At 51.3% G+C, this 22,274-nt stretch overlaps 14 non-coding genes across 14 annotated transcripts; all 14 read right to left on the bottom strand.

The window, feature by feature from the left end:
* Positions 1-4,800: 4,800 nt before the first annotated feature.
* On the bottom strand, positions 4,801-4,919 carry LOC126426966 (5S ribosomal RNA). Its single transcript, XR_007576469.1, has one exon. It is a non-coding gene; the product is annotated as a 5S ribosomal RNA (ribosomal RNA).
* Positions 4,920-6,121: 1,202 nt separating this feature from the next.
* On the bottom strand, positions 6,122-6,240 carry LOC126427587 (5S ribosomal RNA). Its single transcript, XR_007576734.1, has one exon. It is a non-coding gene; the product is annotated as a 5S ribosomal RNA (ribosomal RNA).
* Positions 6,241-7,442: 1,202 nt separating this feature from the next.
* Positions 7,443-7,561, bottom strand: LOC126428417 (5S ribosomal RNA). Its single transcript, XR_007576828.1, has one exon. It is a non-coding gene; the product is annotated as a 5S ribosomal RNA (ribosomal RNA).
* A 1,202-nt stretch (positions 7,562-8,763) lies between these two features.
* Positions 8,764-8,882, bottom strand: LOC126429593 (5S ribosomal RNA). Its single transcript, XR_007576978.1, has one exon. It is a non-coding gene; the product is annotated as a 5S ribosomal RNA (ribosomal RNA).
* A 1,202-nt stretch (positions 8,883-10,084) lies between these two features.
* Positions 10,085-10,203, bottom strand: LOC126420033 (5S ribosomal RNA). Its single transcript, XR_007576023.1, has one exon. It is a non-coding gene; the product is annotated as a 5S ribosomal RNA (ribosomal RNA).
* A 1,203-nt stretch (positions 10,204-11,406) lies between these two features.
* Positions 11,407-11,525, bottom strand: LOC126424994 (5S ribosomal RNA). The gene has a single exon (XR_007576242.1). It is a non-coding gene; the product is annotated as a 5S ribosomal RNA (ribosomal RNA).
* A 1,202-nt stretch (positions 11,526-12,727) lies between these two features.
* On the bottom strand, positions 12,728-12,846 carry LOC126425894 (5S ribosomal RNA). Its single transcript, XR_007576379.1, has one exon. It is a non-coding gene; the product is annotated as a 5S ribosomal RNA (ribosomal RNA).
* A 1,202-nt stretch (positions 12,847-14,048) lies between these two features.
* Positions 14,049-14,167, bottom strand: LOC126426659 (5S ribosomal RNA). The gene has a single exon (XR_007576384.1). It is a non-coding gene; the product is annotated as a 5S ribosomal RNA (ribosomal RNA).
* Positions 14,168-15,369: 1,202 nt separating this feature from the next.
* Positions 15,370-15,488, bottom strand: LOC126426709 (5S ribosomal RNA). The gene has a single exon (XR_007576394.1). It is a non-coding gene; the product is annotated as a 5S ribosomal RNA (ribosomal RNA).
* A 1,202-nt stretch (positions 15,489-16,690) lies between these two features.
* Positions 16,691-16,809, bottom strand: LOC126426745 (5S ribosomal RNA). The gene has a single exon (XR_007576406.1). It is a non-coding gene; the product is annotated as a 5S ribosomal RNA (ribosomal RNA).
* Positions 16,810-18,013: 1,204 nt separating this feature from the next.
* LOC126426994 (5S ribosomal RNA) lies at positions 18,014-18,133 on the bottom strand. The gene has a single exon (XR_007576483.1). It is a non-coding gene; the product is annotated as a 5S ribosomal RNA (ribosomal RNA).
* A 1,205-nt stretch (positions 18,134-19,338) lies between these two features.
* Positions 19,339-19,457, bottom strand: LOC126426800 (5S ribosomal RNA). The gene has a single exon (XR_007576422.1). It is a non-coding gene; the product is annotated as a 5S ribosomal RNA (ribosomal RNA).
* A 1,203-nt stretch (positions 19,458-20,660) lies between these two features.
* Positions 20,661-20,779, bottom strand: LOC126426856 (5S ribosomal RNA). Its single transcript, XR_007576446.1, has one exon. It is a non-coding gene; the product is annotated as a 5S ribosomal RNA (ribosomal RNA).
* A 1,201-nt stretch (positions 20,780-21,980) lies between these two features.
* LOC126426890 (5S ribosomal RNA) lies at positions 21,981-22,099 on the bottom strand. The gene has a single exon (XR_007576451.1). It is a non-coding gene; the product is annotated as a 5S ribosomal RNA (ribosomal RNA).
* Positions 22,100-22,274: the final 175 nt, after the last annotated feature.

The following is a 22,274-nucleotide window of genomic DNA, read 5'->3' on the forward strand; positions in this document are numbered from 1 at the left end:
CAGAGCGGCAAATAGGGATCGGTTTAGTTTGCCATCCATTTAATGTCACTATTGATCTTGCTCCCGTGAGAATATTTTCAATAATTTTGATAAATTCTCGGCCGAATCCCATTTTTGTCATGACCTGTAGCAAGTATTTGTGGCTTATGCGATCGAAAGCGTTCGCAAAGTCAATGGATAGAATAGCTGTCGATAACTTATGGACTGCCGTGTGAGCTACTATGTTTCGGTATAAGGACGCTGCGTGGAAAATATTGTGGTGTGTTACTCCGCACGTTTGGTAGGAGCTGATAGCTTTGTTCATGACTGGCTTCATCTTTGCTGCAAGGCACCTTGCAACTATTTTGTAATCCGTATTGAGTAACGTGATGGGCCGGAAATCTTGGACACGACATGTATGTTGCGTTTTTGGGACGAGCACAACTCGACCTTCCAGGAATTTTGCGGGAATATCGGTGCCACGAATTATTTTATTTACAATGTCGGTGAGTTTTTGCCCAAAGATGTCCCAGTAGACCTGATAGAATTCGGTTGGCAGGCCATCAGGTCCCGGCGACTTTCCTTTAGAGCACGATTGTACAATAGGTTTTGTGTTCTGTACTGTCATCTCTGCTATCAACTGTTCTCGGTCCGCGTTCGAAATGTCAGTCTGCAGGTCGCATAACAAATAATTTAGCGCTACGTCGTCTGTCGCAACGTCTCGAAATAAGTCCGTGTAGTGGGCTGTAATATGTTGGAGAATGTCTGTTTTCCGCGTAAGGCGCTCGCCTGACGCAGTCGTTATCGATTCTACGTGTTTGCGTCTTGCCCGTGTTTTTTCACGCGCGAGATGATAGGACGACGGTTCTTCGTCGTCCAGAGCGCACAAGGCGCGACTTCGGACCAAAATTCCTTTTGCCTTTTCGTTATGTATACGGAGAATCTTTGCTTTAATACGGTTTAAGCGGAGGCGGAGATTTTCATTTGGTCCGACGGGGGCGTTTAACGCGTCTTTGAGGCATTGTTGGTAAAATTCTGTTGTGCGCTGCGTCCAGAAGGATACCTCCTGGCTATAACATTGAGCAATCATCCTAATTTGCGGCTTTGCGTAGAAAGTCCACCACTCTAGTGCTGAGCTGTAGTTTTTCTCTTTCTGCAGGCAAAGCTGCCATACAGATTGCATTTGGAGCGGAAGTCTGTCGCGGCAAGATGTTTCGTATTAAGCTTCCACAACCTGGGAGTAGGTGTTTCATTTGTACGCTGTAGGTGGACGGCAGCAACATAACCGCAGTGGTCGCTAAACGCGACAGGGATGATGTCTACACTATTTAGGTTGTTTGCAATCTGTTGAGAGACGTATATGCGGTCTATTCTGCTTGCTCCACTATTGTATATGTGCGTATACTGCGTTGTATGTGGGTGGAGGAGACGCCACGTGTCTCGCAGATCTTTGGCGGTCAACAGTTTCACTAATTCAGGACACATAGTGGCCGTAGGGTGCTGGTCGGATGGGTCTGTTACACAGTTAAAATCGCCACCGAGAATTATTGGACGTGTGGTGTCAAACAAGGGAACTATCTCGTGATTGAAAAATGCTGCGCGCATTCGTCTATTATCTGTCCCTGAGGGGCCGTAAGTATTGATAAATCTCATGCTTTGTATATTGCACGCAATTGCGCGTCCGCTTGGCAACGTTTGGACATTGTCTGGCTGTAGGGAATTTTTGTATAAAATCGCGGTACCGCATTTTATATTATTGTTAATGTTATAAATAACATCATATCCATTTATGTTATTGAGGATGTTTGCTGTAACTTCCTGAAGGAATATTACGTCAAAACGACTGTAATGTACAAAATCGACTAGGGATAAAATTTTGTGAACTGCAGAAATCCCGTTTATATTTAAGGTAAGAATAGATAAATCTTTTATTTGCGTATAACAGACCGGCATTGGAAGTGGGGAAAGAAACGGAGAAACATTAGCTACGTGAGACAGGATATAAATGGAGATAAATTCATTCTGCGAATGGTTTGTTTTGTATGTGAGGAGTATTGCAACTAATTTTCAGCCGAGTTTATACTCAAACATCTTCGGACCAAACAGTACTGAGTTGTTGATCTGGGGGGGGGGGGGGGGGGGAGGGGGGGAGATCATTGTTGGTTTCCATCGGTACGTGCATATGTGGCGAATCGATTTGCATGGCATGGACGGCACGAATGTCGTCCGTCGGGACGTGGGCTGTGTGCCGAGCACGACACTCGTGCATATCGTCTGCTTTCCTTTTAATTGGCGCTGATAATACAGCCTCAGTTGCGAGCGGTTGTACGCTGATTTCTTTCTCTTGCTTATTTAGAAATTCCCTTAGATGTTGAACAGTTGCCTCGCGCCGGCGATCTGCTTCTGCTTCTGTTTCATGCGACGCAACAGGGACGACTGTTACAGGGCATTGTTGATCGGATTTATAACTTACATCCGAAATTTCGTTTCCACGGCCGCGTCGATGTTTTCTTTTCGAAGATTTATTCGGTGAATGGCTCACCGATCTCCTGCTCGGGGATGGACTGGGGTCTTTACGTGAAACACGCTTTTCTGAGGGGACAGCAGCAGGGCTGCGTCCACTCTCTGAATTTTGCGTGTTGGTCGGAAAAATATCTGATTCAGTATCGTCACTTTTTGGCGGCTCTGGGTGAACGTCAGCCACAACCGTAACGTTTGTCGCATTATTGCGGAGAGAATTTTCTGGAATGACGGCTTTTTCATCAATTTCTGTTATGTCCATGACATTGTCCGTGTTCGCCGGGGTCGCAGCCGATTCGCACGCAGCCTCTGTCACAGGGAGTGACGAGGGTCGAATCGGAGCAACACCCAACGCTACAGACGCATACGAATTTTTCTGCGTTTGTGCGCTCTCACCGCCGAGCGGGAGCTGCACAGGGCGACTTCTGTTCGGACAATTTTGTCGAAAATGATCGGTTGCATTGCAGTACGAGCACGTCTGTGGCTGTCCACTGTACGATATAAAGGCCCTGTAACCGCCTATGACTAGAAAGAACGGGATGTGCTGTTTCAGTTCAATAAGAACACTTCTTACTCCGTTGTAGACTTGTAGGCGGAAACCACTACCCCATTTCTCATTCGTCACTGAAAGCACATTCCCATACGGCATGAGACCACGAGCAATCATTTGCGTAGGTATTTCAAAGGGAAGATTGAAAATACGAACTTGACAAATACCGTAACCCGCGTGGCACACGGTCACGTCGCAAACGCTTCCGTCACGATATTTAAACCTGCGTTTTCCACCGTTTTCATTTACGATCCTTTCGCACATTCCCGGATCATTGAATTTCATAAACAGGGTTCCGGTAATAAAGTCCCACTGGACTCCGTACGTTTCGGTGTCGGTAAGAAGAAGTTCGTCAATAATCCAGTCGTGAGCCTCGTATGCCGTAGGGCGTACAGCTTCCTTGTCGAAAATAACGTTCAATGTGTTCGATCTGTTTACGTTTTCCATTTTCAAACCGTTACTTAACAACTACGCAAAAAACGCGCGAAAATGAGAAACTCGACAGCGGAACGCAACGCGGCGATGCCAACAGAGCAGCCGCTAGCCGTGCACCTTATACTGTAGCCGCGCCACACAAGAAGCGTTCGCCTCTTCTCCCAACACACGCAATCGCCGCTTTCCGTGGCACATTTGACGCAAAGCATGTCTTTCCACCTCGAAGGTGGCGCGGAGTGCGCGCTCGCCTCGGCGTCTCATAGGCGACTGCCGAACCAAGGTGAGGCGCACAACACAGCTGCTGGATGCACCGCCTGTCATTCGTTTGGTGCGTGCGGCCTCCGACACTGGCTGGCGACGCACCTTGTTCCTGTTATCCGGCGCGGGGCTTGCGCGCGGCCGGGCGGCGGGGGGACTGCGCGCGGTGTCCTGCTGGACCGACGGAAGCTTTCTCACCTGCCTGACACGCGCCGCGCTTCCAGATATTTGCGTAATTTGCGCGGTGCATTCTCGCCTGCCGTGTCGCCTCCCCTTCCGTCCCGACTTGTCCCGACTTTGCTCGACTGCCGCTCGCTGCCGCTCGGGTCGCGGTCCATATGACAGCACAAGCGCGAGAAACGTCTGCGGGAGGACAAATGAATCAATTTATGATTACAAATCGAATTTGGAGCTGTACGCCGCTGCAGAACGATAGGCGCTATCGTATTTCGGAGCATACCGCCCGATTCGTACTGTCTTGTCGTTTTCAAAGACTTCCTGGCAAACTTGGTTAGCACATTCTCCTTCAAACTGAGTTAGTTGCTGCAGTTTCGTTTCTTACGGCCGTTTAAAATGCTTAAGGAAGTCTCTTTGTCACAACAGAAAGGTGGTATGGAAAGAGGGCTGGCAGGAGTAGCGACTAAAAAGCGAAAAATGAACACAGCCAGAGTTCCCAGGCGCTCACCCTTCCGAGTACTAACGTTGCTGCTTCACTTCGGTGATCGGACGAGAACAGAAGATTTTATTTCTTCTTCTTCTTTTTTGTTTGTTTGTTTTTGGTTATTTACTTTGCGGAATTTAGCACTGCTACAAAACAGTAGGCCCTGACGTATTTCAAAACTCATCTGTCGATTCGTAGTGTGTTGTTATTTCCGAGGCGTTCTAGCACTCTTCTTTCGCACATTCTTGCTCAAACTGAGTCCATTACTGCAATTTCGTATCTTACGTTTGATACAGTACTTTAAAATGCTTGCGGAAGCATCTTTGTCAACACCTGAAAGTTAGTATGAAAAGAGGGCTGGCAGGTGCAGCGACGTAAAAATGAAAAAATGAGATAGAGCCAACAGCACCCGGTGTTCCCAGGCGGTCACCCATCCAAGTACTAACCGGGCCCGATGTTGCTTAACTTCGGTGATCGGACGAGAACCGGTGTATTCAACATGGTATGGCCGTTGGCGCCCTTATACTGTAGCCGCGCCACACAAGAAGCGTTCGCCTCTTCTCCCAACACACGCAATCGCCGCTTTCCGTGGCACATTTGACGCAAAGCATGTCTTTCCACCTCGAAGGTGGCGCGGAGTGCGCGCTCGCCTCGGCGTCTCATAGGCGACTGCCGAACCAAGGTGAGGCGCACAACACAGCTGCTGGATGCACCGCCTGTCATTCGTTTGGTGCGTGCGGCCTCCGACACTGGCTGGCGACGCACCTTGTTCCTGTTATCCGGCGCGGGGCTTGCGCGCGGCCGGGCGGCGGGGGGACTGCGCGCGGTGTCCTGCTGGACCGACGGAAGCTTTCTCACCTGCCTGACACGCGCCGCGCTTCCAGATATTTGCGTAATTTGCGCGGTGCATTCTCGCCTGCCGTGTCGCCTCCCCTTCCGTCCCGACTTGTCCCGACTTTGCTCGACTGCCGCTCGCTGCCGCTCGGGTCGCGGTCCATATGACAGCACAAGCGCGAGAAACGTCTGCGGGAGGACAAATGAATCAATTTATGATTACAAATCGAATTTGGAGCTGTACGCCGCTGCAGAACGATAGGCGCTATCGTATTTCGGAGCATACCGCCCGATTCGTACTGTCTTGTCGTTTTCAAAGACTTCCTGGCAAACTTGGTTAGCACATTCTCCTTCAAACTGAGTTAGTTGCTGCAGTTTCGTTTCTTACGGCCGTTTAAAATGCTTAAGGAAGTCTCTTTGTCACAACAGAAAGGTGGTATGGAAAGAGGGCTGGCAGGAGTAGCGACTAAAAAGCGAAAAATGAACACAGCCAGAGTTCCCAGGCGCTCACCCTTCCGAGTACTAACGTTGCTGCTTCACTTCGGTGATCGGACGAGAACAGAAGATTTTATTTCTTCTTCTTCTTTTTTGTTTGTTTGTTTTTGGTTATTTACTTTGCGGAATTTAGCACTGCTACAAAACAGTAGGCCCTGACGTATTTCAAAACTCATCTGTCGATTCGTAGTGTGTTGTTATTTCCGAGGCGTTCTAGCACTCTTCTTTCGCACATTCTTGCTCAAACTGAGTCCATTACTGCAATTTCGTATCTTACGTTTGATACAGTACTTTAAAATGCTTGCGGAAGCATCTTTGTCAACACCTGAAAGTTAGTATGAAAAGAGGGCTGGCAGGTGCAGCGACGTAAAAATGAAAAAATGAGATAGAGCCAACAGCACCCGGTGTTCCCAGGCGGTCACCCATCCAAGTACTAACCGGGCCCGATGTTGCTTAACTTCGGTGATCGGACGAGAACCGGTGTATTCAACATGGTATGGCCGTTGGCGCCCTTATACTGTAGCCGCGCCACACAAGAAGCGTTCGCCTCTTCTCCCAACACACGCAATCGCCGCTTTCCGTGGCACATTTGACGCAAAGCATGTCTTTCCACCTCGAAGGTGGCGCGGAGTGCGCGCTCGCCTCGGCGTCTCATAGGCGACTGCCGAACCAAGGTGAGGCGCACAACACAGCTGCTGGATGCACCGCCTGTCATTCGTTTGGTGCGTGCGGCCTCCGACACTGGCTGGCGACGCACCTTGTTCCTGTTATCCGGCGCGGGGCTTGCGCGCGGCCGGGCGGCGGGGGGACTGCGCGCGGTGTCCTGCTGGACCGACGGAAGCTTTCTCACCTGCCTGACACGCGCCGCGCTTCCAGATATTTGCGTAATTTGCGCGGTGCATTCTCGCCTGCCGTGTCGCCTCCCCTTCCGTCCCGACTTGTCCCGACTTTGCTCGACTGCCGCTCGCTGCCGCTCGGGTCGCGGTCCATATGACAGCACAAGCGCGAGAAACGTCTGCGGGAGGACAAATGAATCAATTTATGATTACAAATCGAATTTGGAGCTGTACGCCGCTGCAGAACGATAGGCGCTATCGTATTTCGGAGCATACCGCCCGATTCGTACTGTCTTGTCGTTTTCAAAGACTTCCTGGCAAACTTGGTTAGCACATTCTCCTTCAAACTGAGTTAGTTGCTGCAGTTTCGTTTCTTACGGCCGTTTAAAATGCTTAAGGAAGTCTCTTTGTCACAACAGAAAGGTGGTATGGAAAGAGGGCTGGCAGGAGTAGCGACTAAAAAGCGAAAAATGAACACAGCCAGAGTTCCCAGGCGCTCACCCTTCCGAGTACTAACGTTGCTGCTTCACTTCGGTGATCGGACGAGAACAGAAGATTTTATTTCTTCTTCTTCTTTTTTGTTTGTTTGTTTTTGGTTATTTACTTTGCGGAATTTAGCACTGCTACAAAACAGTAGGCCCTGACGTATTTCAAAACTCATCTGTCGATTCGTAGTGTGTTGTTATTTCCGAGGCGTTCTAGCACTCTTCTTTCGCACATTCTTGCTCAAACTGAGTCCATTACTGCAATTTCGTATCTTACGTTTGATACAGTACTTTAAAATGCTTGCGGAAGCATCTTTGTCAACACCTGAAAGTTAGTATGAAAAGAGGGCTGGCAGGTGCAGCGACGTAAAAATGAAAAAATGAGATAGAGCCAACAGCACCCGGTGTTCCCAGGCGGTCACCCATCCAAGTACTAACCGGGCCCGATGTTGCTTAACTTCGGTGATCGGACGAGAACCGGTGTATTCAACATGGTATGGCCGTTGGCGCCCTTATACTGTAGCCGCGCCACACAAGAAGCGTTCGCCTCTTCTCCCAACACACGCAATCGCCGCTTTCCGTGGCACATTTGACGCAAAGCATGTCTTTCCACCTCGAAGGTGGCGCGGAGTGCGCGCTCGCCTCGGCGTCTCATAGGCGACTGCCGAACCAAGGTGAGGCGCACAACACAGCTGCTGGATGCACCGCCTGTCATTCGTTTGGTGCGTGCGGCCTCCGACACTGGCTGGCGACGCACCTTGTTCCTGTTATCCGGCGCGGGGCTTGCGCGCGGCCGGGCGGCGGGGGGACTGCGCGCGGTGTCCTGCTGGACCGACGGAAGCTTTCTCACCTGCCTGACACGCGCCGCGCTTCCAGATATTTGCGTAATTTGCGCGGTGCATTCTCGCCTGCCGTGTCGCCTCCCCTTCCGTCCCGACTTGTCCCGACTTTGCTCGACTGCCGCTCGCTGCCGCTCGGGTCGCGGTCCATATGACAGCACAAGCGCGAGAAACGTCTGCGGGAGGACAAATGAATCAATTTATGATTACAAATCGAATTTGGAGCTGTACGCCGCTGCAGAACGATAGGCGCTATCGTATTTCGGAGCATACCGCCCGATTCGTACTGTCTTGTCGTTTTCAAAGACTTCCTGGCAAACTTGGTTAGCACATTCTCCTTCAAACTGAGTTAGTTGCTGCAGTTTCGTTTCTTACGGCCGTTTAAAATGCTTAAGGAAGTCTCTTTGTCACAACAGAAAGGTGGTATGGAAAGAGGGCTGGCAGGAGTAGCGACTAAAAAGCGAAAAATGAACACAGCCAGAGTTCCCAGGCGCTCACCCTTCCGAGTACTAACGTTGCTGCTTCACTTCGGTGATCGGACGAGAACAGAAGATTTTATTTCTTCTTCTTCTTTTTTGTTTGTTTGTTTTTGGTTATTTACTTTGCGGAATTTAGCACTGCTACAAAACAGTAGGCCCTGACGTATTTCAAAACTCATCTGTCGATTCGTAGTGTGTTGTTATTTCCGAGGCGTTCTAGCACTCTTCTTTCGCACATTCTTGCTCAAACTGAGTCCATTACTGCAATTTCGTATCTTACGTTTGATACAGTACTTTAAAATGCTTGCGGAAGCATCTTTGTCAACACCTGAAAGTTAGTATGAAAAGAGGGCTGGCAGGTGCAGCGACGTAAAAATGAAAAAATGAGATAGAGCCAACAGCACCCGGTGTTCCCAGGCGGTCACCCATCCAAGTACTAACCGGGCCCGATGTTGCTTAACTTCGGTGATCGGACGAGAACCGGTGTATTCAACATGGTATGGCCGTTGGCGCCCTTATACTGTAGCCGCGCCACACAAGAAGCGTTCGCCTCTTCTCCCAACACACGCAATCGCCGCTTTCCGTGGCACATTTGACGCAAAGCATGTCTTTCCACCTCGAAGGTGGCGCGGAGTGCGCGCTCGCCTCGGCGTCTCATAGGCGACTGCCGAACCAAGGTGAGGCGCACAACACAGCTGCTGGATGCACCGCCTGTCATTCGTTTGGTGCGTGCGGCCTCCGACACTGGCTGGCGACGCACCTTGTTCCTGTTATCCGGCGCGGGGCTTGCGCGCGGCCGGGCGGCGGGGGGACTGCGCGCGGTGTCCTGCTGGACCGACGGAAGCTTTCTCACCTGCCTGACACGCGCCGCGCTTCCAGATATTTGCGTAATTTGCGCGGTGCATTCTCGCCTGCCGTGTCGCCTCCCCTTCCGTCCCGACTTGTCCCGACTTTGCTCGACTGCCGCTCGCTGCCGCTCGGGTCGCGGTCCATATGACAGCACAAGCGCGAGAAACGTCTGCGGGAGGACAAATGAATCAATTTATGATTACAAATCGAATTTGGAGCTGTACGCCGCTGCAGAACGATAGGCGCTATCGTATTTCGGAGCATACCGCCCGATTCGTACTGTCTTGTCGTTTTCAAAGACTTCCTGGCAAACTTGGTTAGCACATTCTCCTTCAAACTGAGTTAGTTGCTGCAGTTTCGTTTCTTACGGCCGTTTAAAATGCTTAAGGAAGTCTCTTTGTCACAACAGAAAGGTGGTATGGAAAGAGGGCTGGCAGGAGTAGCGACTAAAAAGCGAAAAATGAACACAGCCAGAGTTCCCAGGCGCTCACCCTTCCGAGTACTAACGTTGCTGCTTCACTTCGGTGATCGGACGAGAACAGAAGATTTTATTTCTTCTTCTTCTTTTTTGTTTGTTTGTTTTTGGTTATTTACTTTGCGGAATTTAGCACTGCTACAAAACAGTAGGCCCTGACGTATTTCAAAACTCATCTGTCGATTCGTAGTGTGTTGTTATTTCCGAGGCGTTCTAGCACTCTTCTTTCGCACATTCTTGCTCAAACTGAGTCCATTACTGCAATTTCGTATCTTACGTTTGATACAGTACTTTAAAATGCTTGCGGAAGCATCTTTGTCAACACCTGAAAGTTAGTATGAAAAGAGGGCTGGCAGGTGCAGCGACGTAAAAATGAAAAAATGAGATAGAGCCAACAGCACCCGGTGTTCCCAGGCGGTCACCCATCCAAGTACTAACCGGGCCCGATGTTGCTTAACTTCGGTGATCGGACGAGAACCGGTGTATTCAACATGGTATGGCCGTTGGCGCCCTTATACTGTAGCCGCGCCACACAAGAAGCGTTCGCCTCTTCTCCCAACACACGCAATCGCCGCTTTCCGTGGCACATTTGACGCAAAGCATGTCTTTCCACCTCGAAGGTGGCGCGGAGTGCGCGCTCGCCTCGGCGTCTCATAGGCGACTGCCGAACCAAGGTGAGGCGCACAACACAGCTGCTGGATGCACCGCCTGTCATTCGTTTGGTGCGTGCGGCCTCCGACACTGGCTGGCGACGCACCTTGTTCCTGTTATCCGGCGCGGGGCTTGCGCGCGGCCGGGCGGCGGGGGGGACTGCGCGCGGTGTCCTGCTGGACCGACGGAAGCTTTCTCACCTGCCTGACACGCGCCGCGCTTCCAGATATTTGCGTAATTTGCGCGGTGCATTCTCGCCTGCCGTGTCGCCTCCCCTTCCGTCCCGACTTGTCCCGACTTTGCTCGACTGCCGCTCGCTGCCGCTCGGGTCGCGGTCCATATGACAGCACAAGCGCGAGAAACGTCTGCGGGAGGACAAATGAATCAATTTATGATTACAAATCGAATTTGGAGCTGTACGCCGCTGCAGAACGATAGGCGCTATCGTATTTCGGAGCATACCGCCCGATTCGTACTGTCTTGTCGTTTTCAAAGACTTCCTGGCAAACTTGGTTAGCACATTCTCCTTCAAACTGAGTTAGTTGCTGCAGTTTCGTTTCTTACGGCCGTTTAAAATGCTTAAGGAAGTCTCTTTGTCACAACAGAAAGGTGGTATGGAAAGAGGGCTGGCAGGAGTAGCGACTAAAAAGCGAAAAATGAACACAGCCAGAGTTCCCAGGCGCTCACCCTTCCGAGTACTAACGTTGCTGCTTCACTTCGGTGATCGGACGAGAACAGAAGATTTTATTTCTTCTTCTTCTTTTTTGTTTGTTTGTTTTTGGTTATTTACTTTGCGGAATTTAGCACTGCTACAAAACAGTAGGCCCTGACGTATTTCAAAACTCATCTGTCGATTCGTAGTGTGTTGTTATTTCCGAGGCGTTCTAGCACTCTTCTTTCGCACATTCTTGCTCAAACTGAGTCCATTACTGCAATTTCGTATCTTACGTTTGATACAGTACTTTAAAATGCTTGCGGAAGCATCTTTGTCAACACCTGAAAGTTAGTATGAAAAGAGGGCTGGCAGGTGCAGCGACGTAAAAATGAAAAAATGAGATAGAGCCAACAGCACCCGGTGTTCCCAGGCGGTCACCCATCCAAGTACTAACCGGGCCCGATGTTGCTTAACTTCGGTGATCGGACGAGAACCGGTGTATTCAACATGGTATGGCCGTTGGCGCCCTTATACTGTAGCCGCGCCACACAAGAAGCGTTCGCCTCTTCTCCCAACACACGCAATCGCCGCTTTCCGTGGCACATTTGACGCAAAGCATGTCTTTCCACCTCGAAGGTGGCGCGGAGTGCGCGCTCGCCTCGGCGTCTCATAGGCGACTGCCGAACCAAGGTGAGGCGCACAACACAGCTGCTGGATGCACCGCCTGTCATTCGTTTGGTGCGTGCGGCCTCCGACACTGGCTGGCGACGCACCTTGTTCCTGTTATCCGGCGCGGGGCTTGCGCGCGGCCGGGCGGCGGGGGGACTGCGCGCGGTGTCCTGCTGGACCGACGGAAGCTTTCTCACCTGCCTGACACGCGCCGCGCTTCCAGATATTTGCGTAATTTGCGCGGTGCATTCTCGCCTGCCGTGTCGCCTCCCCTTCCGTCCCGACTTGTCCCGACTTTGCTCGACTGCCGCTCGCTGCCGCTCGGGTCGCGGTCCATATGACAGCACAAGCGCGAGAAACGTCTGCGGGAGGACAAATGAATCAATTTATGATTACAAATCGAATTTGGAGCTGTACGCCGCTGCAGAACGATAGGCGCTATCGTATTTCGGAGCATACCGCCCGATTCGTACTGTCTTGTCGTTTTCAAAGACTTCCTGGCAAACTTGGTTAGCACATTCTCCTTCAAACTGAGTTAGTTGCTGCAGTTTCGTTTCTTACGGCCGTTTAAAATGCTTAAGGAAGTCTCTTTGTCACAACAGAAAGGTGGTATGGAAAGAGGGCTGGCAGGAGTAGCGACTAAAAAGCGAAAAATGAACACAGCCAGAGTTCCCAGGCGCTCACCCTTCCGAGTACTAACGTTGCTGCTTCACTTCGGTGATCGGACGAGAACAGAAGATTTTATTTCTTCTTCTTCTTTTTTGTTTGTTTGTTTTTGGTTATTTACTTTGCGGAATTTAGCACTGCTACAAAACAGTAGGCCCTGACGTATTTCAAAACTCATCTGTCGATTCGTAGTGTGTTGTTATTTCCGAGGCGTTCTAGCACTCTTCTTTCGCACATTCTTGCTCAAACTGAGTCCATTACTGCAATTTCGTATCTTACGTTTGATACAGTACTTTAAAATGCTTGCGGAAGCATCTTTGTCAACACCTGAAAGTTAGTATGAAAAGAGGGCTGGCAGGTGCAGCGACGTAAAAATGAAAAAATGAGATAGAGCCAACAGCACCCGGTGTTCCCAGGCGGTCACCCATCCAAGTACTAACCGGGCCCGATGTTGCTTAACTTCGGTGATCGGACGAGAACCGGTGTATTCAACATGGTATGGCCGTTGGCGCCCTTATACTGTAGCCGCGCCACACAAGAAGCGTTCGCCTCTTCTCCCAACACACGCAATCGCCGCTTTCCGTGGCACATTTGACGCAAAGCATGTCTTTCCACCTCGAAGGTGGCGCGGAGTGCGCGCTCGCCTCGGCGTCTCATAGGCGACTGCCGAACCAAGGTGAGGCGCACAACACAGCTGCTGGATGCACCGCCTGTCATTCGTTTGGTGCGTGCGGCCTCCGACACTGGCTGGCGACGCACCTTGTTCCTGTTATCCGGCGCGGGGCTTGCGCGCGGCCGGGCGGCGGGGGGACTGCGCGCGGTGTCCTGCTGGACCGACGGAAGCTTTCTCACCTGCCTGACACGCGCCGCGCTTCCAGATATTTGCGTAATTTGCGCGGTGCATTCTCGCCTGCCGTGTCGCCTCCCCTTCCGTCCCGACTTGTCCCGACTTTGCTCGACTGCCGCTCGCTGCCGCTCGGGTCGCGGTCCATATGACAGCACAAGCGCGAGAAACGTCTGCGGGAGGACAAATGAATCAATTTATGATTACAAATCGAATTTGGAGCTGTACGCCGCTGCAGAACGATAGGCGCTATCGTATTTCGGAGCATACCGCCCGATTCGTACTGTCTTGTCGTTTTCAAAGACTTCCTGGCAAACTTGGTTAGCACATTCTCCTTCAAACTGAGTTAGTTGCTGCAGTTTCGTTTCTTACGGCCGTTTAAAATGCTTAAGGAAGTCTCTTTGTCACAACAGAAAGGTGGTATGGAAAGAGGGCTGGCAGGAGTAGCGACTAAAAAGCGAAAAATGAACACAGCCAGAGTTCCCAGGCGCTCACCCTTCCGAGTACTAACGTTGCTGCTTCACTTCGGTGATCGGACGAGAACAGAAGATTTTATTTCTTCTTCTTCTTTTTTGTTTGTTTGTTTTTGGTTATTTACTTTGCGGAATTTAGCACTGCTACAAAACAGTAGGCCCTGACGTATTTCAAAACTCATCTGTCGATTCGTAGTGTGTTGTTATTTCCGAGGCGTTCTAGCACTCTTCTTTCGCACATTCTTGCTCAAACTGAGTCCATTACTGCAATTTCGTATCTTACGTTTGATACAGTACTTTAAAATGCTTGCGGAAGCATCTTTGTCAACACCTGAAAGTTAGTATGAAAAGAGGGCTGGCAGGTGCAGCGACGTAAAAATGAAAAAATGAGATAGAGCCAACAGCACCCGGTGTTCCCAGGCGGTCACCCATCCAAGTACTAACCGGGCCCGATGTTGCTTAACTTCGGTGATCGGACGAGAACCGGTGTATTCAACATGGTATGGCCGTTGGCGCCCTTATACTGTAGCCGCGCCACACAAGAAGCGTTCGCCTCTTCTCCCAACACACGCAATCGCCGCTTTCCGTGGCACATTTGACGCAAAGCATGTCTTTCCACCTCGAAGGTGGCGCGGAGTGCGCGCTCGCCTCGGCGTCTCATAGGCGACTGCCGAACCAAGGTGAGGCGCACAACACAGCTGCTGGATGCACCGCCTGTCATTCGTTTGGTGCGTGCGGCCTCCGACACTGGCTGGCGACGCACCTTGTTCCTGTTATCCGGCGCGGGGCTTGCGCGCGGCCGGGCGGCGGGGGGACTGCGCGCGGTGTCCTGCTGGACCGACGGAAGCTTTCTCACCTGCCTGACACGCGCCGCGCTTCCAGATATTTGCGTAATTTGCGCGGTGCATTCTCGCCTGCCGTGTCGCCTCCCCTTCCGTCCCGACTTGTCCCGACTTTGCTCGACTGCCGCTCGCTGCCGCTCGGGTCGCGGTCCATATGACAGCACAAGCGCGAGAAACGTCTGCGGGAGGACAAATGAATCAATTTATGATTACAAATCGAATTTGGAGCTGTACGCCGCTGCAGAACGATAGGCGCTATCGTATTTCGGAGCATACCGCCCGATTCGTACTGTCTTGTCGTTTTCAAAGACTTCCTGGCAAACTTGGTTAGCACATTCTCCTTCAAACTGAGTTAGTTGCTGCAGTTTCGTTTCTTACGGCCGTTTAAAATGCTTAAGGAAGTCTCTTTGTCACAACAGAAAGGTGGTATGGAAAGAGGGCTGGCAGGAGTAGCGACTAAAAAGCGAAAAATGAACACAGCCAGAGTTCCCAGGCGCTCACCCTTCCGAGTACTAACGTTGCTGCTTCACTTCGGTGATCGGACGAGAACAGAAGATTTTATTTCTTCTTCTTCTTTTTTGTTTGTTTGTTTTTGGTTATTTACTTTGCGGAATTTAGCACTGCTACAAAACAGTAGGCCCTGACGTATTTCAAAACTCATCTGTCGATTCGTAGTGTGTTGTTATTTCCGAGGCGTTCTAGCACTCTTCTTTCGCACATTCTTGCTCAAACTGAGTCCATTACTGCAATTTCGTATCTTACGTTTGATACAGTACTTTAAAATGCTTGCGGAAGCATCTTTGTCAACACCTGAAAGTTAGTATGAAAAGAGGGCTGGCAGGTGCAGCGACGTAAAAATGAAAAAATGAGATAGAGCCAACAGCACCCGGTGTTCCCAGGCGGTCACCCATCCAAGTACTAACCGGGCCCGATGTTGCTTAACTTCGGTGATCGGACGAGAACCGGTGTATTCAACATGGTATGGCCGTTGGCGCCCTTATACTGTAGCCGCGCCACACAAGAAGCGTTCGCCTCTTCTCCCAACACACGCAATCGCCGCTTTCCGTGGCACATTTGACGCAAAGCATGTCTTTCCACCTCGAAGGTGGCGCGGAGTGCGCGCTCGCCTCGGCGTCTCATAGGCGACTGCCGAACCAAGGTGAGGCGCACAACACAGCTGCTGGATGCACCGCCTGTCATTCGTTTGGTGCGTGCGGCCTCCGACACTGGCTGGCGACGCACCTTGTTCCTGTTATCCGGCGCGGGGCTTGCGCGCGGCCGGGCGGCGGGGGGACTGCGCGCGGTGTCCTGCTGGACCGACGGAAGCTTTCTCACCTGCCTGACACGCGCCGCGCTTCCAGATATTTGCGTAATTTGCGCGGTGCATTCTCGCCTGCCGTGTCGCCTCCCCTTCCGTCCCGACTTGTCCCGACTTTGCTCGACTGCCGCTCGCTGCCGCTCGGGTCGCGGTCCATATGACAGCACAAGCGCGAGAAACGTCTGCGGGAGGACAAATGAATCAATTTATGATTACAAATCGAATTTGGAGCTGTACGCCGCTGCAGAACGATAGGCGCTATCGTATTTCGGAGCATACCGCCCGATTCGTACTGTCTTGTCGTTTTCAAAGACTTCCTGGCAAACTTGGTTAGCACATTCTCCTTCAAACTGAGTTAGTTGCTGCAGTTTCGTTTCTTACGGCCGTTTAAAATGCTTAAGGAAGTCTCTTTGTCACAACAGAAAGGTGGTATGGAAAGAGGGCTGGCAGGAGTAGCGACTAAAAAGCGAAAAATGAACACAGCCAGAGTTCCCAGGCGCTCACCCTTCCGAGTACTAACGTTGCTGCTTCACTTCGGTGATCGGACGAGAACAGAAGATTTTATTTCTTCTTCTTCTTTTTTGTTTGTTTGTTTTTGGTTATTTACTTTGCGGAATTTAGCACTGCTACAAAACAGTAGGCCCTGACGTATTTCAAAACTCATCTGTCGATTCGTAGTGTGTTGTTATTTCCGAGGCGTTCTAGCACTCTTCTTTCGCACATTCTTGCTCAAACTGAGTCCATTACTGCAATTTCGTATCTTACGTTTGATACAGTACTTTAAAATGCTTGCGGAAGCATCTTTGTCAACACCTGAAAGTTAGTATGAAAAGAGGGCTGGCAGGTGCAGCGACGTAAAAATGAAAAAATGAGATAGAGCCAACAGCACCCGGTGTTCCCAGGCGGTCACCCATCCAAGTACTAACCGGGCCCGATGTTGCTTAACTTCGGTGATCGGACGAGAACCGGTGTATTCAACATGGTATGGCCGTTGGCGCCCTTATACTGTAGCCGCGCCACACAAGAAGCGTTCGCCTCTTCTCCCAACACACGCAATCGCCGCTTTCCGTGGCACATTTGACGCAAAGCATGTCTTTCCACCTCGAAGGTGGCGCGGAGTGCGCGCTCGCCTCGGCGTCTCATAGGCGACTGCCGAACCAAGGTGAGGCGCACAACACAGCTGCTGGATGCACCGCCTGTCATTCGTTTGGTGCGTGCGGCCTCCGACACTGGCTGGCGACGCACCTTGTTCCTGTTATCCGGCGCGGGGCTTGCGCGCGGCCGGGCGGCGGGGGGACTGCGCGCGGTGTCCTGCTGGACCGACGGAAGCTTTCTCACCTGCCTGACACGCGCCGCGCTTCCAGATATTTGCGTAATTTGCGCGGTGCATTCTCGCCTGCCGTGTCGCCTCCCCTTCCGTCCCCGACTTGTCCCGACTTTGCTCGACTGCCGCTCGCTGCCGCTCGGGTCGCGGTCCATATGACAGCACAAGCGCGAGAAACGTCTGCGGGAGGACAAATGAATCAATTTATGATTACAAATCGAATTTGGAGCTGTACGCCGCTGCAGAACGATAGGCGCTATCGTATTTCGGAGCATACCGCCCGATTCGTACTGTCTTGTCGTTTTCAAAGACTTCCTGGCAAACTTGGTTAGCACATTCTCCTTCAAACTGAGTTAGTTGCTGCAGTTTCGTTTCTTACGGCCGTTTAAAATGCTTAAGGAAGTCTCTTTGTCACAACAGAAAGGTGGTATGGAAAGAGGGCTGGCAGGAGTAAGCGACTAAAAAGCGAAAAATGAACACAGCCAGAGTTCCCAGGCGCTCACCCTTCCGAGTACTAACGTTGCTGCTTCACTTCGGTGATCGGACGAGAACAGAAGATTTTATTTCTTCTTCTTCTTTTTTGTTTGTTTGTTTTTGGTTATTTACTTTGCGGAATTTAGCACTGCTACAAAACAGTAGGCCCTGACGTATTTCAAAACTCATCTGTCGATTCGTAGTGTGTTGTTATTTCCGAGGCGTTCTAGCACTCTTCTTTCGCACATTCTTGCTCAAACTGAGTCCATTACTGCAATTTCGTATCTTACGTTTGATACAGTACTTTAAAATGCTTGCGGAAGCATCTTTGTCAACACCTGAAAGTTAGTATGAAAAGAGGGCTGGCAGGTGCAGCGACGTAAAAATGAAAAAATGAGATAGAGCCAACAGCACCCGGTGTTCCCCAGGCGGTCACCCATCCAAGTACTAACCGGGCCCGATGTTGCTTAACTTCGGTGATCGGACGAGAACCGGTGTATTCAACATGGTATGGCCGTTGGCGCCCTTATACTGTAGCCGCGCCACACAAGAAGCGTTCGCCTCTTCTCCCAACACACGCAATCGCCGCTTTCCGTGGCACATTTGACGCAAAGCATGTCTTTCCACCTCGAAGGTGGCGCGGAGTGCGCGCTCGCCTCGGCGTCTCATAGGCGACTGCCGAACCAAGGTGAGGCGCACAACACAGCTGCTGGATGCACCGCCTGTCATTCGTTTGGTGCGTGCGGCCTCCGACACTGGCTGGCGACGCACCTTGTTCCTGTTATCCGGCGCGGGGCTTGCGCGCGGCCGGGCGGCGGGGGGACTGCGCGCGGTGTCCTGCTGGACCGACGGAAGCTTTCTCCACCTGCCTGACACGCGCCGCGCTTCCAGATATTTGCGTAATTTGCGCGGTGCATTCTCGCCTGCCGTGTCGCCTCCCCTTCCGTCCCGACTTGTCCCGACTTTGCTCGACTGCCGCTCGCTGCCGCTCGGGTCGCGGTCCATATGACAGCACAAGCGCGAGAAACGTCTGCGGGAGGACAAATGAATCAATTTATGATTACAAATCGAATTTGGAGCTGTACGCCGCTGCAGAACGATAGGCGCTATCGTATTTCGGAGCATACCGCCCGATTCGTACTGTCTTGTCGTTTTCAAAGACTTCCTGGCAAACTTGGTTAGCACATTCTCCTTCAAACTGAGTTAGTTGCTGCAGTTTCGTTTCTTACGGCCGTTTAAAATGCTTAAGGAAGTCTCTTTGTCACAACAGAAAGGTGGTATGGAAAGAGGGCTGGCAGGAGTAGCGACTAAAAAGCGAAAAATGAACACAGCCAGAGTTCCCAGGCGCTCACCCTTCCGAGTACTAACGTTGCTGCTTCACTTCGGTGATCGGACGAGAACAGAAGATTTTATTTCTTCTTCTTCTTTTTTGTTTGTTTGTTTTTGGTTATTTACTTTGCGGAATTTAGCACTGCTACAAAAACAGTAGGCCCTGACGTATTTCAAAACTCATCTGTCGATTCGTAGTGTGTTGTTATTTCCGAGGCGTTCTAGCACTCTTCTTTCGCACATTCTTGCTCAAACTGAGTCCCATTACTGCAATTTCGTATCTTACGTTTGATACAGTACTTTAAAATGCTTGCGGAAGCATCTTTGTCAACACCTGAAAGTTAGTATGAAAAGAGGGCTGGCAGGTGCAGCGACGTAAAAATGAAAAAATGAGATAGAGCCAACAGCACCCGGTGTTCCCAGGCGGTCACCCATCCAAGTACTAACCGGGCCCGATGTTGCTTAACTTCGGTGATCGGACGAGAACCGGTGTATTCAACATGGTATGGCCGTTGGCGCCCTTATACTGTAGCCGCGCCACACAAGAAGCGTTCGCCTCTTCTCCCAACACACGCAATCGCCGCTTTCCGTGGCACATTTGACGCAAAGCATGTCTTTCCACCTCGAAGGTGGCGCGGAGTGCGCGCTCGCCTCGGCGTCTCATAGGCGACTGCCGAACCAAGGTGAGGCGCACAACACAGCTGCTGGATGCACCGCCTGTCATTCGTTTGGTGCGTGCGGCCTCCGACACTGGCTGGCGACGCACCTTGTTCCTGTTATCCGGCGCGGGGCTTGCGCGCGGCCGGGCGGCGGGGGGACTGCGCGCGGTGTCCTGCTGGACCGACGGAAGCTTTCTCACCTGCCTGACACGCGCCGCGCTTCCAGATATTTGCGTAATTTGCGCGGTGCATTCTCGCCTGCCGTGTCGCCTCCCCTTCCGTCCCGACTTGTCCCGACTTTGCTCGACTGCCGCTCGCTGCCGCTCGGGTCGCGGTCCATATGACAGCACAAGCGCGAGAAACGTCTGCGGGAGGACAAATGAATCAATTTATGATTACAAATCGAATTTGGAGCTGTACGCCGCTGCAGAACGATAGGCGCTATCGTATTTCGGAGCATACCGCCCGATTCGTACTGTCTTGTCGTTTTCAAAGACTTCCTGGCAAACTTGGTTAGCACATTCTCCTTCAAACTGAGTTAGTTGCTGCAGTTTCGTTTCTTACGGCCGTTTAAAATGCTTAAGGAAGTCTCTTTGTCACAACAGAAAGGTGGTATGGAAAGAGGGCTGGCAGGAGTAGCGACTAAAAAGCGAAAAATGAACACAGCCAGAGTTCCCAGGGCGCTCACCCTTCCGAGTACTAACGTTGCTGCTTCACTTCGGTGATCGGACGAGAACAGAAGATTTTATTTCTTCTTCTTCTTTTTTGTTTGTTTGTTTTTGGTTATTTACTTTGCGGAATTTAGCACTGCTACAAAACAGTAGGCCCTGACGTATTTCAAAACTCATCTGTCGATTCGTAGTGTGTTGTTATTTCCGAGGCGTTCTAGCACTCTTCTTTCGCACATTCTTGCTCAAACTGAGTCCATTACTGCAATTTCGTATCTTACGTTTGATACAGTACTTTAAAATGCTTGCGGAAGCATCTTTGTCAACACCTGAAAGTTAGTATGAAAAGAGGGCTGGCAGGTGCAGCGACGTAAAAATGAAAAAATGAGATAGAGCCAACAGCACCCGGTGTTCCCAGGCGGTCACCCATCCAAGTACTAACCGGGCCCGATGTTGCTTAACTTCGGTGATCGGACGAGAACCGGTGTATTCAACATGGTATGGCCGTTGGCGCCCTTATACTGTAGCCGCGCCACACAAGAAGCGTTCGCCTCTTCTCCCAACACACGCAATCGCCGCTTTCCGTGGCACATTTGACGCAAAGCATGTCTTTCCACCTCGAAGGTGGCGCGGAGTGCGCGCTCGCCTCGGCGTCTCATAGGCGACTGCCGAACCAAGGTGAGGCGCACAACACAGCTGCTGGATGCACCGCCTGTCATTCGTTTGGTGCGTGCGGCCTCCGACACTGGCTGGCGACGCACCTTGTTCCTGTTATCCGGCGCGGGGCTTGCGCGCGGCCGGGCGGCGGGGGGACTGCGCGCGGTGTCCTGCTGGACCGACGGAAGCTTTCTCACCTGCCTGACACGCGCCGCGCTTCCAGATATTTGCGTAATTTGCGCGGTGCATTCTCGCCTGCCGTGTCGCCTCCCCTTCCGTCCCGACTTGTCCCGACTTTGCTCGACTGCCGCTCGCTGCCGCTCGGGTCGCGGTCCATATGACAGCACAAGCGCGAGAAACGTCTGCGGAGGACAAATGAATCAATTTATGATTACAAATCGAATTTGGAGCTGTACGCCGCTGCAGAACGATAGGCGCTATCGTATTTCGGAGCATACCGCCCGATTCGTACTGTCTTGTCGTTTTCAAAGACTTCCTGGCAAACTTGGTTAGCACATTCTCCTTCAAACTGAGTTAGTTGCTGCAGTTTCGTTTCTTACGGCCGTTTAAAATGCTTAAGGAAGTCTCTTTGTCACAACAGAAAGGTGGTATGGAAAGAGGGCTGGCAGGAGTAGCGACTAAAAAGCGAAAAATGAACACAGCCAGAGTTCCCAGGCGCTCACCCTTCCGAGTACTAACGTTGCTGCTTCACTTCGGTGATCGGACGAGAACAGAAGATTTTATTTCTTCTTCTTCTTTTTTGTTTGTTTGTTTTTGGTTATTTACTTTGCGGAATTTAGCACTGCTACAAAACAGTAGGCCCTGACGTATTTCAAAACTCATCTGTCGATTCGTAGTGTGTTGTTATTTCCGAGGCGTTCTAGCACTCTTCTTTCGCACATTCTTGCTCAAACTGAGTCCATTACTGCAATTTCGTATCTTACGTTTGATACAGTACTTTAAAATGCTTGCGGAAGCATCTTTGTCAACACCTGAAAGTTAGTATGAAAAGAGGGCTGGCAGGTGCAGCGACGTAAAAATGAAAAAATGAGATAGAGCCAACAGCACCCGGTGTTCCCAGGCGGTCACCCATCCAAGTACTAACCGGGCCCGATGTTGCTTAACTTCGGTGATCGGACGAGAACCGGTGTATTCAACATGGTATGGCCGTTGGCGCCCTTATACTGTAGCCGCGCCACACAAGAAGCGTTCGCCTCTTCTCCCAACACACGCAATCGCCGCTTTCCGTGGCACATTTGACGCAAAGCATGTCTTTCCACCTCGAAGGTGGCGCGGAGTGCGCGCTCGCCTCGGCGTCTCATAGGCGACTGCCGAACCAAGGTGAGGCGC

This window comes from Schistocerca serialis, chromosome 1, assembly GCF_023864345.2.
Source record: "Schistocerca serialis cubense isolate TAMUIC-IGC-003099 chromosome 1, iqSchSeri2.2, whole genome shotgun sequence".
In the NCBI taxonomy this organism is placed as follows: Eukaryota; Metazoa; Arthropoda; class Insecta; order Orthoptera; family Acrididae; genus Schistocerca; species Schistocerca serialis.